General features: G+C 39.6%; 1 pseudogene; it reads right to left on the bottom strand.

The window, feature by feature from the left end:
- Nucleotides 1-1,188: 1,188 nt before the first annotated feature.
- Nucleotides 1,189-13,113, bottom strand: LOC123173014 (putative disease resistance protein RGA1; annotated as a pseudogene).
- Nucleotides 13,114-15,071: the final 1,958 nt, after the last annotated feature.

Genomic DNA, 15,071 nt, shown 5'->3' with positions numbered 1-15,071 from the left:
GCCAGGACATGCAGCCAAATGATGGTCATACTTACTAAAAATAGCTAGGGATGAATGGAACCTTTCACCATTAGCAACGCAACAAAACCTACCTCATAGGCTTACCCAGAATAGACGATGCTAGAGAACCAAAGCTAGAAAGGACTGCCCCCATTCCATGAATACTCCTTCCACCGCATGGGCTAGGTTGCCATTTTTGTACCCACTGCGGCGTAAAGGACCCTGACACGGCTTACTCTTTGGTAAATGTGATCATCCATAAATCAACAAATAGGAACCTTATCCATAGGAAAGTTCGGATCTTGTAACAAACTAACGGTTCTGATAGCTACCTCCCTAGCATAGAAATGCACAATAGCCTCATATATCAAATTTTAAAAGGGTCTGTCTAGAACTCAGTCGACTGAGACTTAAAGAAGTCTCAGTCGAGTGACGTCAGCGTAGTTGTGGTGTTGCAAGCGGCATGGCTGGATGCTGCAAACGGCTATGAAAAATGTTGCGACGATACTGCAAGCAATGACAACATATGCTACAACCATTCTGATTAAAAATGCTACAATAGTCAATGAAGGATGTTACAACTGCTGAGATGGCGTGCAACAATCAACGAGGGACCACATGCTACAACCAACAAAATGGACGCTGCAGTCGGCAGGAATAAATGTTGCAACCGCTGGGACAAAATGCTCCAAGGTCAACTGAGACTTCATTAAATCTCAGTTGACTGAGTTTTAGCAAGACCGTTTCAAAAAATCACTTACAATAAAGAAATACTAAAATAAAAACATAATATGTTAATCTTTCACAGTGTAAGCAAATTTACTTATGCCTACATGAAACAATTAGAACTATTAAATATGTGTTTGAAGAATAAAATAAAATAATGCAAAATGATAAAAATTAAAGAAAAATAATACAAATGTAATTTGCACAACATGTGTGATCATAAAAATATTGTTAGTACAGCATGCAAAATCAGCAGGTTGATAAAAAGGTATAACATATATGTTTATACATGAATAAAAGAACAAAGATAGCTAAGACAAAACTACGTTTGCAGAGTCTTATATTTGTAAATGTCATCAAACTTTGTGTTATACAACTCAAATAATATGTAATTATTAGTAAACTTTATAAAATTCGAGTCCTTGCATCGAGCGGGTCACTTTGCTAGTCGGCATAAAAAGCGTCTGATTTGTCATGGTAAAAAATCTGACGTCAGATTTATAGTGTAGTAGGAGAATTTCCGAGAGATTGGACCACATTTTCTTTGTAAGGGAAGCCGATAATAAAGTAGCACAATATCCAGCGACGAAGGCAACATGCAATTATGGCCACTCTTTGATTTCTTATGTCGGCTTGGAATACATTGGAGATTTTATAATTCAGGGAACATAGCGGAGTATGTTGGAATGGCGTGTTAGTAATAATATGGAGCTTTGATTCATATAGATGTGGGATAAACCGACTCAACCGATTGGCCTCCAGTCTCCAGATTATTTTCTCCAGCATCACTTTTTTATCTTTTTTCGCAACAAGGGCCACCGGAGTGGGGAAGAACGGCGGCTGGAGTGAATTGCAGCCCTTGGGGCATAACAAGGATCAATATGGATACTCTGCGGCATATAGAATAAAGGAAATATATATTATCATTCGGAAAAAATAATTGCGAGCCAAAGCAAATGGAAAATACAGACGTTTCTTAAAAAAGATAATTGAAAAAATGAAGAGCAAAAAAAAAAGATGTGGTACTACTGATGACGGAATGTGTTTAAAGTGCAAAGTTAATAACAATACCTATAAAACAAATGTACATACCAGGGCACATACCTTTTCTTCTATGTGAGCAAGCTTCGTATTGTTCTCCTCTGCTTCACACCACTGCGCTAAGTCATGATGGCAGTAGGCTATTGCCAATTCTTGGAGACCTACCAGTTGTCCTATGCTATTTGGCAAAGTCATGAGACCAGAGCAATTTGAAATTACAAGTTTCTTGAGAGAGGCAAGTTCTCCTAACCATAGCGGCAGCTGTCTCAATGTACAATGATTCAGTGTCAATGATTGTAGCTGCTTGAGTTGCCTCATGTTATCGGGAAACTCCTTTAGATACGTCAATCTGTTTATCGCTAGTTGCTGAAGAGATGTCAACTCGCCTACTAATTCCAACAGTATTGATTGGTCCGAAGACTGCAGTGTCAGCGATTTGAGGGACTGTAGAGCCAGGGTGATCTTTGGTGAGCTTGTCAAATTATTGCAAGCATTGATGTGAAGATCACTCAGGCCAGGTAGATGGTGAAGCAATCTCCACTGATGTAGAGGCACCTTGCTCCATTCAACTTTCAGATTAGTAGTTGCTCCTAGCGGAGAAGAAGATGAGGAAGCACCATTGTGTGGCATGCTATCTGCCCATGATATGAGCACATTATCACTTCCCCTTATACTCCAAGATGCAGCTCTAGGAAGGTGTGGCTTTATCATCAACTTGGGGCAATCATGTATATTCACTTCCTCAAGGTTACAAAACATGAGCTCATTCACATTATCCTCGCCACTAGAGTAGGTTGTGTTCCATTCTTCCAGGCTTTCCATGTATTCCAGAGTAAGCACTCGGAGGTTTGGTAGTTGTGAGATGGGTGGAAGACTGTTACAGTTTGGCAAATGGAACATCACCATTCGGACAACATTAGGGAGATAATTGCCAATACTCATTACCCAGTCTGGAAGGTCGGCACTAATATAACCATATATTGCAAACTCCTCTAAAGAGGTTGGTGGCACAAGCTCCCTTAGCAACTCCATGTCATCCACATATCTCTTAGCTCGTGGGTTCCACTTTAATGTCAGTTGTACAATTCTCTGTTTTTCACTCAGTTTTATATTGCGTGTTTCTTCTTGAGACTTCACATTTTCAAGTTCCGTGATGCTAAGTTCATCGGGATTTATATACTCAAGAATGCCAAGGTTGGTGTTACATCCAGCATCATCTGCACTTACAGAAAATGCTGGCAACAATCCAAAAAGGCTTTGAGGGTCCATTTTAGCCAGACATTCTGGAAGCTTAGTAACTTGCCTGCATCTGTCAAGGACCAGCTTCCTGAGGCAGCTAGCACTTTCTGGTATACTAATCAGAGGATAGCCATTATGAGACAAGTCCAGATGCTCCATACTGGGAATGGTACAAATACGGTCGATGAAACTCTCGGTTTGATTTGTTGATGAGCTGTCGAAGATAGAATGGATACACCCTGATAGGTTCAGATAGCGGAGTTCAGTGAGGCCGCCGATGACCTCTGGCAGCCCTCTGAGTTTTCCACATTCTGATAATACCAAATACTGGAGTTTGGTAAGGTGAGCCAAAGCTTCTGGTATTCCTAAAACATAATAATTGGATGATAAGTTCAGATATACCAACTCCTTGAGCTTGGCAAATGAATGTGGGAGTTCCTTCAGACCCCAACAACGTGATAAGTCAACATACATCAGACCTTTCATTTCACCAATTGACTCTGGCAATACTGAGATAGAATAAGACTCGCGGAGGTCGAGATAATTCAATTCTCGGAGCATACCGATCCACTTGAGATTCGTTCCATCTCGGATTTTGGGAGCACTAAGATACCTCAACTGCTTCAGTTGACCAACAGAATCTGGTAACTCGTTCAAATAGAGTCTGCCTAAATCTAATACACGAAGGTACTTAGCTGGTGAATATGCATCACGGTGGAACTGATATGGCAGTGAGTCATTGTCCATAACATGCAGTGCCCTTAGCTTTTCAGGTGAAGTCGAGGATGACGTTAATGGCTTCTTACAATCTGTGAGCTGTGCATAGCGGCAGTTGGGGCCTGCCAAGTTGAATTCTTCAGCCATGACCGATCTTGCGAGGTCATGCACTAGGTCATGCATGGTGAATAGTGTTATGTTTATATCGTTGTCAGCCTGCAGGAACAGTATACAGTAGTGCAAGACTTGCAGTTAAAATTCTACTACTGACGAAAGGATAGGTTTTGCACTATCGGCAGTTCGAAGGAATAAAAACAGGTAATATCACTGGAAGTCATTGAACTTGCGCCGCACGTTCAGTTTGGTGCTAGAACTTTGAAAATACGGTTTTCTGGTCACATAACTTAACTCAAGCGTGCAGATACGGTCACACCACGCATATGTGGGCGTATACATGTGTATGGCCCCACTTGTCAGTGACTGATGGCGCTGGGCGCGATGTATTTTTACACAGAACACTCTGAAAATAATTATTTTCCGAAACGATCAACCACAGCGACATATTTTTTTTTGCACAAAACACCCTCAAATTATTTTTTAAAGAAAAACAGGACCATGATACTGTACATATATGTATTTTGTCTAATATGGATAATCAACATATATGTACTTCACGGGGACTCATGTGGAGCTTAATTGAGCTGCGGGTACTACGGCCCATTTTGCGCGCACTATTTTTTGAAAGATAATTTGTAAGTAATAAAGGTACATTCACATATTTGTGTGTTAAAAAATATTATATATACAAATAATGATTAGTAGATAAAAATATTTAAATATACACTTGCGGCTTATATTTAGTTAATATGGACATTGATAATATTTATTAGCTAATTATTTTTTAAAAATTCAAAAGAATACACTTGAGGCTTATATTTAAATTATAAAATATGATGAACACAAACATTTACTAAATATTTATGACTATTCACTTGTGTAAATGTTTTATTCATGACTTATATTCAACAAAGTTATATAATTTACATATTAGCCACGACTGAATATTCTTTTAACAGTTCAAATTTTAAATTATTAATATTTTTAATTATACAAACATTGAACTATACAAAATGTGCGTATATATAATTATTGAAATGTTTGTATAATTAAAATAATATTTTTGAAAACCAAATATGCAATACGCACATTTGTATAGTACACATGTTTATATATATTTTTAAATACCTCAGATAACATGGGCCGCAGTCTCCATAGCCTATTTAAACTTCACATGCATCCTCGTTTAATATATATAAGTTCCTGATCAATTTTAGACATCCAGATCTGACCGGTTGTAGTGTCTAGATTGTATTGATTTAAAAATTTGGTTGTAGGTTCAAGTCCTAGTAGATTCTTTTCGGTGTTAAATTTTTGCATTTGCATTCTCGGGTTAAAAAATAGTTGCTCGTCTGTTCGAGTCTTGGCATGCCATTTTTGTTGTTAATGTTCGCATATATGTGCAGTATTGTGGTCCTGTTTTCTGTAAATAAAAGAAGTTTTAATGTTTGCATATATGTGCAGTATTGTGGTCCTGTTTTCTGTAAATAAAAGAAGTTTTAATGTTCGCATATATGTGCAGTATTGACTTATTGCGGGCCTGTTTTCTGTAAATAAAAAAAGTTAAGGTGTTTTCTATAAAAATACATCGCTGCGGTTCACTTCTTCCACAAATAAAAAAATTGAGGGTGTCCTGTGTAAAATACGTCGCGCCTAGTGCCGTTCGTCACTGACGAGTGGGGCCATACACATTGATATGTCTGTATATGCGTACTGTGACCAGTGGCGGAGACAGGGGGGACCAGCAGGGGCCCTGGCCCCCCTAACATCTGAGATTTATTGCTAATTTGCTGATGCAGACTGTAAATTTAGTGATTATGTGTTGCTCAGATCATGTTTTTTCTTTGGTTTGGCCCTCCCTGATCTGTTTCAGCAGCACCCGGCCCCCTCAATCCTTTTTTCCTGCCTCCGCCACTGACTGTGACCGTATCTGCACGCTTGAGTCAAGTTAGATGACCACAAAACCATATTTTCGAAGTTTTAGCACCAAACTGTACATGCAACGCAAGTTCTATGACTACCGGTGATATTACCTCGAATAAAAATAGGGAGTGCATTCACACGTACTCCATCCGTCCCAAAATAAATGTCTCAACTTTGTATTAGTTTTAGTACAAATTTGTATTAAACTCACGACACTTATTTTGAAATGAAGGAAGTATGTGTTTAGCTTTTGCCCGCGCTGCCGTTTGCTACCATACATATACTAGCTACAGGCTCACACATTGATGCCTTTTGATGGCACGTTATATAAGCAACTTCAATATGGTACATCAAATCTTGTGTTGCTCTACTCCAGTCCCCTTGTATTCTAGGTCAGCCCCCACATCGGCTTGGGCCGCCGCTGTAGCCCTGTACTGGGTCGGGGAAACAAATGATGTGGTTTCTTTAGACATGGACGCGAGGATTGGGTCATCTTTTTTTTTGCAGCGTTACACAATGATTCATGGAAGGGTATCATGGTCCTAGTTAACGGAAGAGGCTAACGAAATTGACAGCGATGTCATATTAGACCATGTGCCAAATAGGGAAGAAAAAAATTCTAGTGTCAAATAAGGAAACATATTTTGAAGTAGTGTCAAATAAGTAATTCTCTCCTCTATATACTAATATCACTATCCCTCTGATTTGTAAAATTGTTGACGAATTTGAAAAATGTTCAAAATTTTAATTATGTTCGCGAGTTTAGAAAAATGTTCATGATTTCAAAAAAAAATATCATGATTTCATGAAATTGAGAGTAATAGTATATTGATTATATAGGGGCATCCTCAGGCCAGGTTTTTTTGGTGAAATAGGTGGCCAGGTATGTGTATTTCCACCTGCTGGCTGGCACATACATATGCACTAAAAACTGACAATATAGGTCCAAGTAGCAGCGTTGGGCTATTGTAATGTAAATGCACGAGACAACACCGTTTCCTATTTGGCTTCTTTAGCAGCAGTTATAGGCTATCTTACAAACCGGCGCACACACCCTATCCATCCTGGACTCGACCAATTTAAATTTTGTATGCATTAGCAACATTTTTTATACGTGCAATTGATATTTTCCAAATACACGATTAACATTTCTGAAACTTATACTTTTATGTCCACTTATATTTTGAACATTTTTTATGTGCATCAGGAACTTTTGTAATTTAAATATTTAGCATTTTTGAAGTATATAAATTAATATTTTGGAAAACATTGTAAATTTTTTGTATACAGAAGGAACATTTTTTATACACGCATTTGAAATTTCCCAAATACATAATTAACATTTTAGATATATTTTATGTCAACATTTTTTAATACTCATTGAACATTTTTTTATGTACATTGCGAACATTTTTTAGTTTATAAATTTAACATTTTTAAAATACATAATTAAAATGGTTTCTAAACATATATTTTTATTTCTATTTTTATCATAAAAATTGCAAAAACAATTATAAGTCCTGGACATTTTTTATATAAATGTTTAGCATTTTGTATAATATATCATTAACATTTTGTGATATATATGTTTTGTGGTCTATTTTTTCATAAACATTATACTATTTTCTAATACATTTGAAACATTGTTCTATACAACTTTTAACATTTTCCTAATGTCTGATTTACATTTTGTCAACTTTTGTATACAAATTTTATTTTATTTTAGATATATTAAGAGTATTTAAAAATACAAGCAAACGTAAAAATAAAAGAACAAACGGAATGCAAAAATGTTTACAAATAAAAGGGAACAAAATAACACTGAAGGCACATACATGTGCACTAGAAACTGATCATATATACCCAAGTTGCAGCGTTCAGCTGTTCTAATGTAAATGCATGAGACAACCCGATTCCTATTTCAGCACCGGTTAGAGAATATTGTACAAACCAACGCACCCACCCCCACCCCCCTCCCCGCCCCCCGCCGCCCATCCGTCCTGGGCTCCTCCCATTTACATTTGTTTTTCATTGTTTCAACCTTAAAAAAAGGCAGCATATGTGAGATTGGGAATCTAAACCTCACGTTCTATAGCGATCTCGAGAACCAATTGGGGCACCTCACCTACAGTGTGCTAGTTACTTCTTTTTCATCTTTTATTTTGTGTCAAATGTAACCTCAAAACGACTATTTTTTTCCTTTTTCTGGCGGTTTTGTCTGGCCGATTTCTACTTGGTCTTTTTATTACCTTTCTCTCTTTTTTTATTTTTCTTTTCTCTTTATTTTTTCAGTTTCTTTTCTTTTTCCCTTTTTTGATTTTTTTAAAATAGTGCAATTTTGGTATTTTAAAAAAATCAAGTTTTTTTTTCTTAATTTTGCGAAACAAGTCAACTTTGCAAACTCTTTTCCAAATTTCATGAAATTTTTGCAAATCCGCGATTTTTTTCTGTTGTTGCTGACTTTCTAGTGAGACTTTTCTCCAATTTCTTGAATTGTTTTAGTTCTTTGCAACATGTTTAGTGAACTTCTTTTTAAAAATCTGTGAGCATTTTTCAAATCTGTGTACTATAGTTTTCAAAATTAGTTATTTTTTCAAATCGGTGAACTATTTTTTTTCAAACAAGTTCACGAATTTGGAAAAAACATGGTTTTTTGAGAAAAATAGTTCATGTATTTGCACTTTGTTTATTTCAAAATTTTGATTTTTTTAGAAACAAATACATGAACTTTTATGAATACATGAACTTTTATCAAACTCGTTAACTTTTTTCAAATTCGTGAACTTTGCTCAAATTAGTGAGTTTTTAAAAAAATAACTCAAAATCTGTGAACTATTTCAAACACCCAATCATTGTTCAAATTCATGATTTTTTTTTTCAAATTGCTGAAATTTTTTCAATTTTCATGAAATTTTTGAATACATCAATTTTTTATTTCATGAATATTTTTCAAATAGGTGAGCTTTTTTCATGAAGTTTTCCTGAACTGTTTGAACTTTCAAATGTTTTCACCCTTAAAAAAACAGATTTCTCTAAAATGTTTTCAAATAATTCAAAAATCGAAGCAATAATGTAATACGTACAATAGGTTATGCAATAAATAGAATGGCTAGAGTTGTTCTTAACAAATTTCTGATAATATCAGTTACTAGTAGGTAGTTGTAGTGGTTAACCAAACATGCCCGCAAGTATAACGGCACGAGCTCGATTCCTTGAGGACGGCCACCTTTCGTGTGTTTTTTCATTATATAAAAGACAATTCGATGTGTTGCGTGTTCATGGGCCGGCCCACCAGGCTTTGCACTGAGTGTGAGTTCCCTTCCGCGGCACTAAAGGCGCTGAATAGCAGGTCCCCGAGACCACACCCCTGCGCAACTACCACCGATTGAAACAAACACACAGTGTTGCCCTAAAAACCATGTGAATCCACCATCTAGTGCGCCGCGGATGCATTGATCTTTTTCTAGCCATGTCATCGCCTAATTGCCCTCCTATCCGCCGGGAATAGCCGAACAAATAGCAGATGAAGGAGGCTCGCTGGCCATGTACACAGCCACATATGCTCCATCATCGTTCCCCACGCCGACAGATGATGGGCTCAATTCAAAGAAGGTAGCCCAAGCAATTTAGTCACCATAATTGGTAAAAACTTATGAATAATGATATGCATGTGTCTTAATTGTTGCAACATGCATTGATAATTGACTAAACGGTCATGATTTTAGGATATACTACCTCTATCTCAAAATATAAGACGTTTTTATAGGCTAAACTATGTACTATTATATTGGACTGTCATTTGTAAGTTCAAGAAATTATTGAGTTAGTCCACATTTTTAGCTTTATCCTGGTTTTAGTTAGTTTTTATCATTTCTATAAATTTTAGGACGTTTACATTTCTCTTACATTCTATATCAAAAGTATGCATCCGATACTAGAGAAGGAAAAAAGAGAAAATGACAGAGGACAATGCTTGTTTGTAATATTGTCTTGATGTTTATGTTAAAGGCCCTGCGCTTTGCGGTAGCCCCGGGGCGCGCAAAAAATTCAGAACCGGCCCTGAATGTGCCATACGGTACATGCACCTCTCCTACATGGCTACATCGTGCCTGAGAGAAGAACCTAGAGGGATCTGACAGGGACACACCAGTCATTGTCGCTTTACAGATGGATACCGCCAGCGCAAGAAACACCCATGCTGCTGCCTACATCGGTAGCGCGTACCAAGCCTCACCGGCTCCCATAATGGTATCTGGAGTTCTCTCTCTCATGGCTAGCTAATGGCGAAGATGAGAAGTCTCAAAGAGCGACCATGCACGCCGGTGTCCAACGGTGACGATTTGAGTCTAGTCTTCTTGGACACTGCTCACATCACGTTACCGGCTCCTCTGCCATGCGGTGGGTGCCGTTGGACAACTGACATGTGGTCCATCTTCCCAATGGACCCACATGTCAGTGGTGAAATAGCACCCTGTCGTACGCTAGACGATCTTCGTCCCACATGAAGGTGGTGGCCAGTTGTGGATTCAATGCCCATTGCCAATCGTGTGGGCATACTGGTTTCTATTTTCCTATTTTCACATTACATAATACAGTGACTTTTTAAGTCGTTAGCCTTGGGTGGCCGTTACACATGGCCATCTAACCGCTCATCTTTCCACTCGGGATATGTGCACTAATTTATCTTCCTATGGAGAAACCCACATCATATATAAATCGCGTGATACATTAAAATAAAATAACATCACAATTAGTTTTAAGGTATGAATTAATCGACTCACCTTTGAATGTTGAAGAAATGACATCGCCATAAGCTGCATAATGTAACTCTCACCAACTTGCCAGTTAGAGAAGGTACAAGATGGCTCCACGAATCCAAGAGCAACCCATTGGTTAATTAACTCATACTTCATCAAATTGTGACCTTTTTGAAAGATTGCACAATAAGCAAAGCATAACTTCAAGCATGGAGGCATGAGGTTGTAGCTTAATAGCAAGGACCCAAGCACTTCATGTCTGGATGATGCATCTATGGAAGTAGATAGATTCCAGAAATGATTGGTTCTGACCGAATTCCATTCTCCATACAACTTGGACTTCAACATGCATCCAAGTGATTGGGCAGCTAAAGCTACACCTTTGCACTTGTTGGCAATATCCTTACCAATCGGCTCCAACCGTTCTTTGTCATGCCTTGTTTCAAAGTTACTTTTCTGTCTTATTATTTCCCAACACATCTCATCTGACAGTTGAGGTAAGTTGTATGGCTCAACAGTACCAATTTCACTTGCAATGCCTTCATCACGTGTGGTAACTACAACCATCACCTTGCACCCATCACCCTGCTTCAGCATAGACTTTAAATATTCTAGTTGAGGAGGATGCTTCTCCCACAGGTCATCCAAAATGATCAGAATATTCTTCTTCTCAGCAAGTAGCTTTTGAAGGCGAATTTTAATACTATCCATGTCAGGTATCTGTTGGCTCTGTTCTGATAGTTTTGATATTATAGTGTTGCCAATTTTTTTCAAGTCAAATACCTGGGAGACATAGACCCATACGCGAGAGTGTTTTTCGAACTTAGGGTCGTTATAAACCGATCTTGCCAAGGTGGTCTTTCCAATGCCTCCAAAGCCCCATAAGGAAACGAAGGTGGTCCCTTCAGTGCTGCTCCCAGATAAACGAGTGAAAATTTCCTGTTTATCGTCAGTTCTCCCGATGATTTCTACTTCCTCCATATTCCCTGCATTTTCCCAAGTATCGGGAATTTGTTGCTCGTTGTAGCGAGTTTCTAGCGGAGCGCTATAATTCTGATGATCTTCTGTTATCTTCTGTAGACGCTCTTGCATCTTTTTCATCTTGTCTGGCATATTAATCTTCTTCCTCATGGCTCCTAACTGCAAGAGCCATGACTTGATCAGTGAGTACCATGGAAGACACGAAAAGCATATGCACGTGGTGGCAACTTATGAGGTGGTGTTGTAATCTAAATCAAGGAAAGCATAGGTGTGGTTTTTTTAATTCTCCTCAATCTACTTGAAAAGTGCACAAGTAACACCGGTCTGGACTTCCATCACATACTAACTAGGAAGCCAATGCAAGTATGGTTAGTCGTATACGTATATCCGAACAACTGATTCTCTCTGCAACAAGGTTTATAGAAGAAGAAGAAAACAATCTTCTTCACTATCTAAGTAAATTCACCCTTAGTTCACTATATTAAAAATACATATCCAGTTTTTTTTTTGCGGGGAAATACATATCTAGTTCATCATCTAAACATACTCAGGTTTATCAAAAAATACACTATAATTCTGATAGTTTTCTGTTATCTTGTGCAGACGCTCTGCATCTTTCTCGTCTTGTCTGGCATATTTATATTCTTCCTCATACCTCCGAACAGCAAGAGCCATGACTTGATCCTCAGTACCATGGAAGATATGAAAAGCACAGAGGTGGCAATTTTATGACGTGCTGTTGTATTTTAAAATAAAGAAAAGCCTCTGTACTTCCATCACATACTAACTAGGAAACTAATGCCCGTATCATTACGTATAGCTGATCCTTTCTACACCAAGGTTTCGATAAAAAAAAAACAGATCTACTTCACAATGTAAATAATTTCAGACCTATAGTGCACTAAATTTAAAATACAGATCTAGTTCATCACAAAAGAAAAAAAAAACAGTTCCATCAGTTCATTTCTGAGAAAACAGCGCCATTTAGATCCAGGTTGGTGGCAACGAAATGGACAGAACCTAGCATACCCGGCCGGCCGGAGTTGGTGTTGTAATTTAAATCGAGAAATGCACAGGTGTGATTTTTTGTTCTCCTCAATCGACTATTGCAGAAGAATTCGGATCTACTTCACCATCTAAATAAATTCATATCTACTTCACTATATGAATTCAGTCCTACTCACTATATTAAAATGGAGATCTAGTTCACCATCTAAACATATTCAGAATTTCAGATCAATCAGTTGATATGTTAAAAATCAACAATATTCAGAATATTGCATACCAGGTTGGTGTCAGATTCAAAGTCATCAAGTATGCCAGAGATGTCGTACATGGCATCCTTGAGCCGGTTCACCCACAGGAGCGCCGAGCTATCCGTGATAGACCGCCTTTCGGCGTCGCTTAGCGCAGCCTCGACCGACTCCAGCGTCATCTTCATCTTCTCCAGGTCTCTCTTCAGGTTCTTATGCAGCTTGATCTTGCCCCCGATGGCGGAGCCGATCTCTGTGATCACCACCTTGATGACGCCCGAGGCGACCATGCCACCGACGATGGCTGCCGCCATTGCTGGCCTGAGCCACTAGGCGGATCTTGCGGGGACAACGACGTTGGCGTGGTTCCCAAAGCCTATTGCAAAGGAAAGGAGTCGGTGAGTGAGACAGAGGTCGCCGGAGAGAAAACTGAGAGGGAGACAAACAGACTAACCTGTGTCAACGCCTTCCTGGCCGTGGAAGTGGCGACGGCGACGAGCTCTGGATGCGTTCAAGCGTGAGAGGGAAAGAAAGTCAACCTGGGTGAAAAGAGCTTCCCTTCGCAAGATGGAATACTAACAGGAGCTTCCCTTGGCAATTGCGCGTAGCAACGTCAGTCCACTTCCATTAGGCCATTCGCTTCCACAAGGTACATTACAAATATGAATGCTGAGATCATCAAAGAAAGCGTGTATGAAATACGCAATTAGACGCGGAAGTGTCGACATGTGTTGTCATCCATGAGCTATATATTAACTGTGCAATATACTAGTCATCGCCTAATCACTCTACAGTCTACACAAAATCTTGATATACTAAAACACCGGCTAACCAGTAACCACTCTACACCAACTCCTCATTATCTTTACGCAAGGTTAGTGCTCTGGTTCCGGTTTAGGTCCATCCTCGAAATAGGCTTTCGCCCTATTTTATTTATAAATAAAGCAAGTATCCATACAACCAACATCTAGAAGTCATAACAATTACGACCGCAAAGGCAGTAACACAAACACGCCCAAAAAAAGCATAAAAGAAATCAGAAAAAAGCCACGGAGTGGCGACTGCCAAGCGGCCTAGAAGCGGATAAGCGATGCACAGTAGCCATAAGCGCATCCAGCATGAACCCGAGTCGGTCGCGCTTCCTAGAAAGCGGGTGCCGATGCTGCACAAAAACAAGGAATTTGAATAACGAGTCACATGCTTGCCTCGGAAAGACCCACTCAATCACCATTTTACTGCATGTCGTCCATAACATCCACGACATCGCCGCAAAGATTAGCCAGAATAAGCGACGATGCCGCCCGGGCTGTGTAGCCCTGCTCTAAAGGAACTCTGTCGGTTCCAGGGCCTCCCAATTGGGCCCCAGTGCCCGTGCCGCCGCACACGAGAATAGGATATGGGTCCCGGTGTCCAGGACAACACAAAGGGGACAGACGCCATTAATCGGGCCGTGCTGCTTCAGCACCTCAGTGCCCGAGGGTAGGCGGTCTCGTGGTAGTTGTCATACAAAAATCTTAATCTTCTAGGGCAATGGGGCCTTCCACAGGGGAGACACCCAGGGAATGGTGCGTGAGCGACATAGCGCCTGATAGGCCGAGCTCACCGAAAACTCACCTGAAGGTGAGAGGCTTCAAGAGACGGTGTCCGGAATTCGGATAGTCTGACAACAACGGCGGGAGGGCTGCTCGCAATCTAGCCTACTCGTTGGTCTCCTCCTACACGAATGTGCAACTGAACATGATGTTCCACTGCCCATCTTGGGATGTCGCGGAGACCAGAAGTCTCGTGTCCACGCAGATAGCGAACAGGTTAGGGAAGCTCGTCCTGAGTGGCTCGCTACCCACCCAAGGATCCAGCCAGAATTTGTTCCTTCCCCATTTTCTATAGTGAAGGAGACCCTTAGACCAATGTCCTCCTTGATCCGTTGGATGGATCTCCAAAACTGGAAGCCCCCCGAGTGAGAGGATGGCAGGAGGGGCTCGCCCATTAGATATTTTGCCTGAAGAAAATGCAACCACAGGCCACCCTCACCTCATAAGTACTGTCACAATCTTATCGATTGATAAATCCACTATACTAACAACATCTCTGAGAACAGTGATCGCTACTCTATGTAGGGTACTCTAGGCAAGCTAATCTGAATAATGAACGCATTGTCGGCCTCAGCATTGTTCTAAAGTATGGAGTATTGCTCTTTATTTTCTCCTCTCCCAAAATAAATTAGACAATTTGCGGAAATGTTGTATCACATCCTTCTAAAAAAGCAACATGTATTGCCTGACAAGAAAGCTTAAGTCTAATACAATCACACAATTTA

The sequence above is a fragment of the Triticum aestivum genome, unplaced genomic scaffold (genome assembly GCF_018294505.1).
Source record: "Triticum aestivum cultivar Chinese Spring unplaced genomic scaffold, IWGSC CS RefSeq v2.1 scaffold42572-3, whole genome shotgun sequence".
Taxonomy (NCBI): Eukaryota; Viridiplantae; Streptophyta; class Magnoliopsida; order Poales; family Poaceae; genus Triticum; species Triticum aestivum.
Note: the sequence above shows the minus strand (reverse complement) of the source record. Positions and strands in the feature narration are given on the sequence as shown.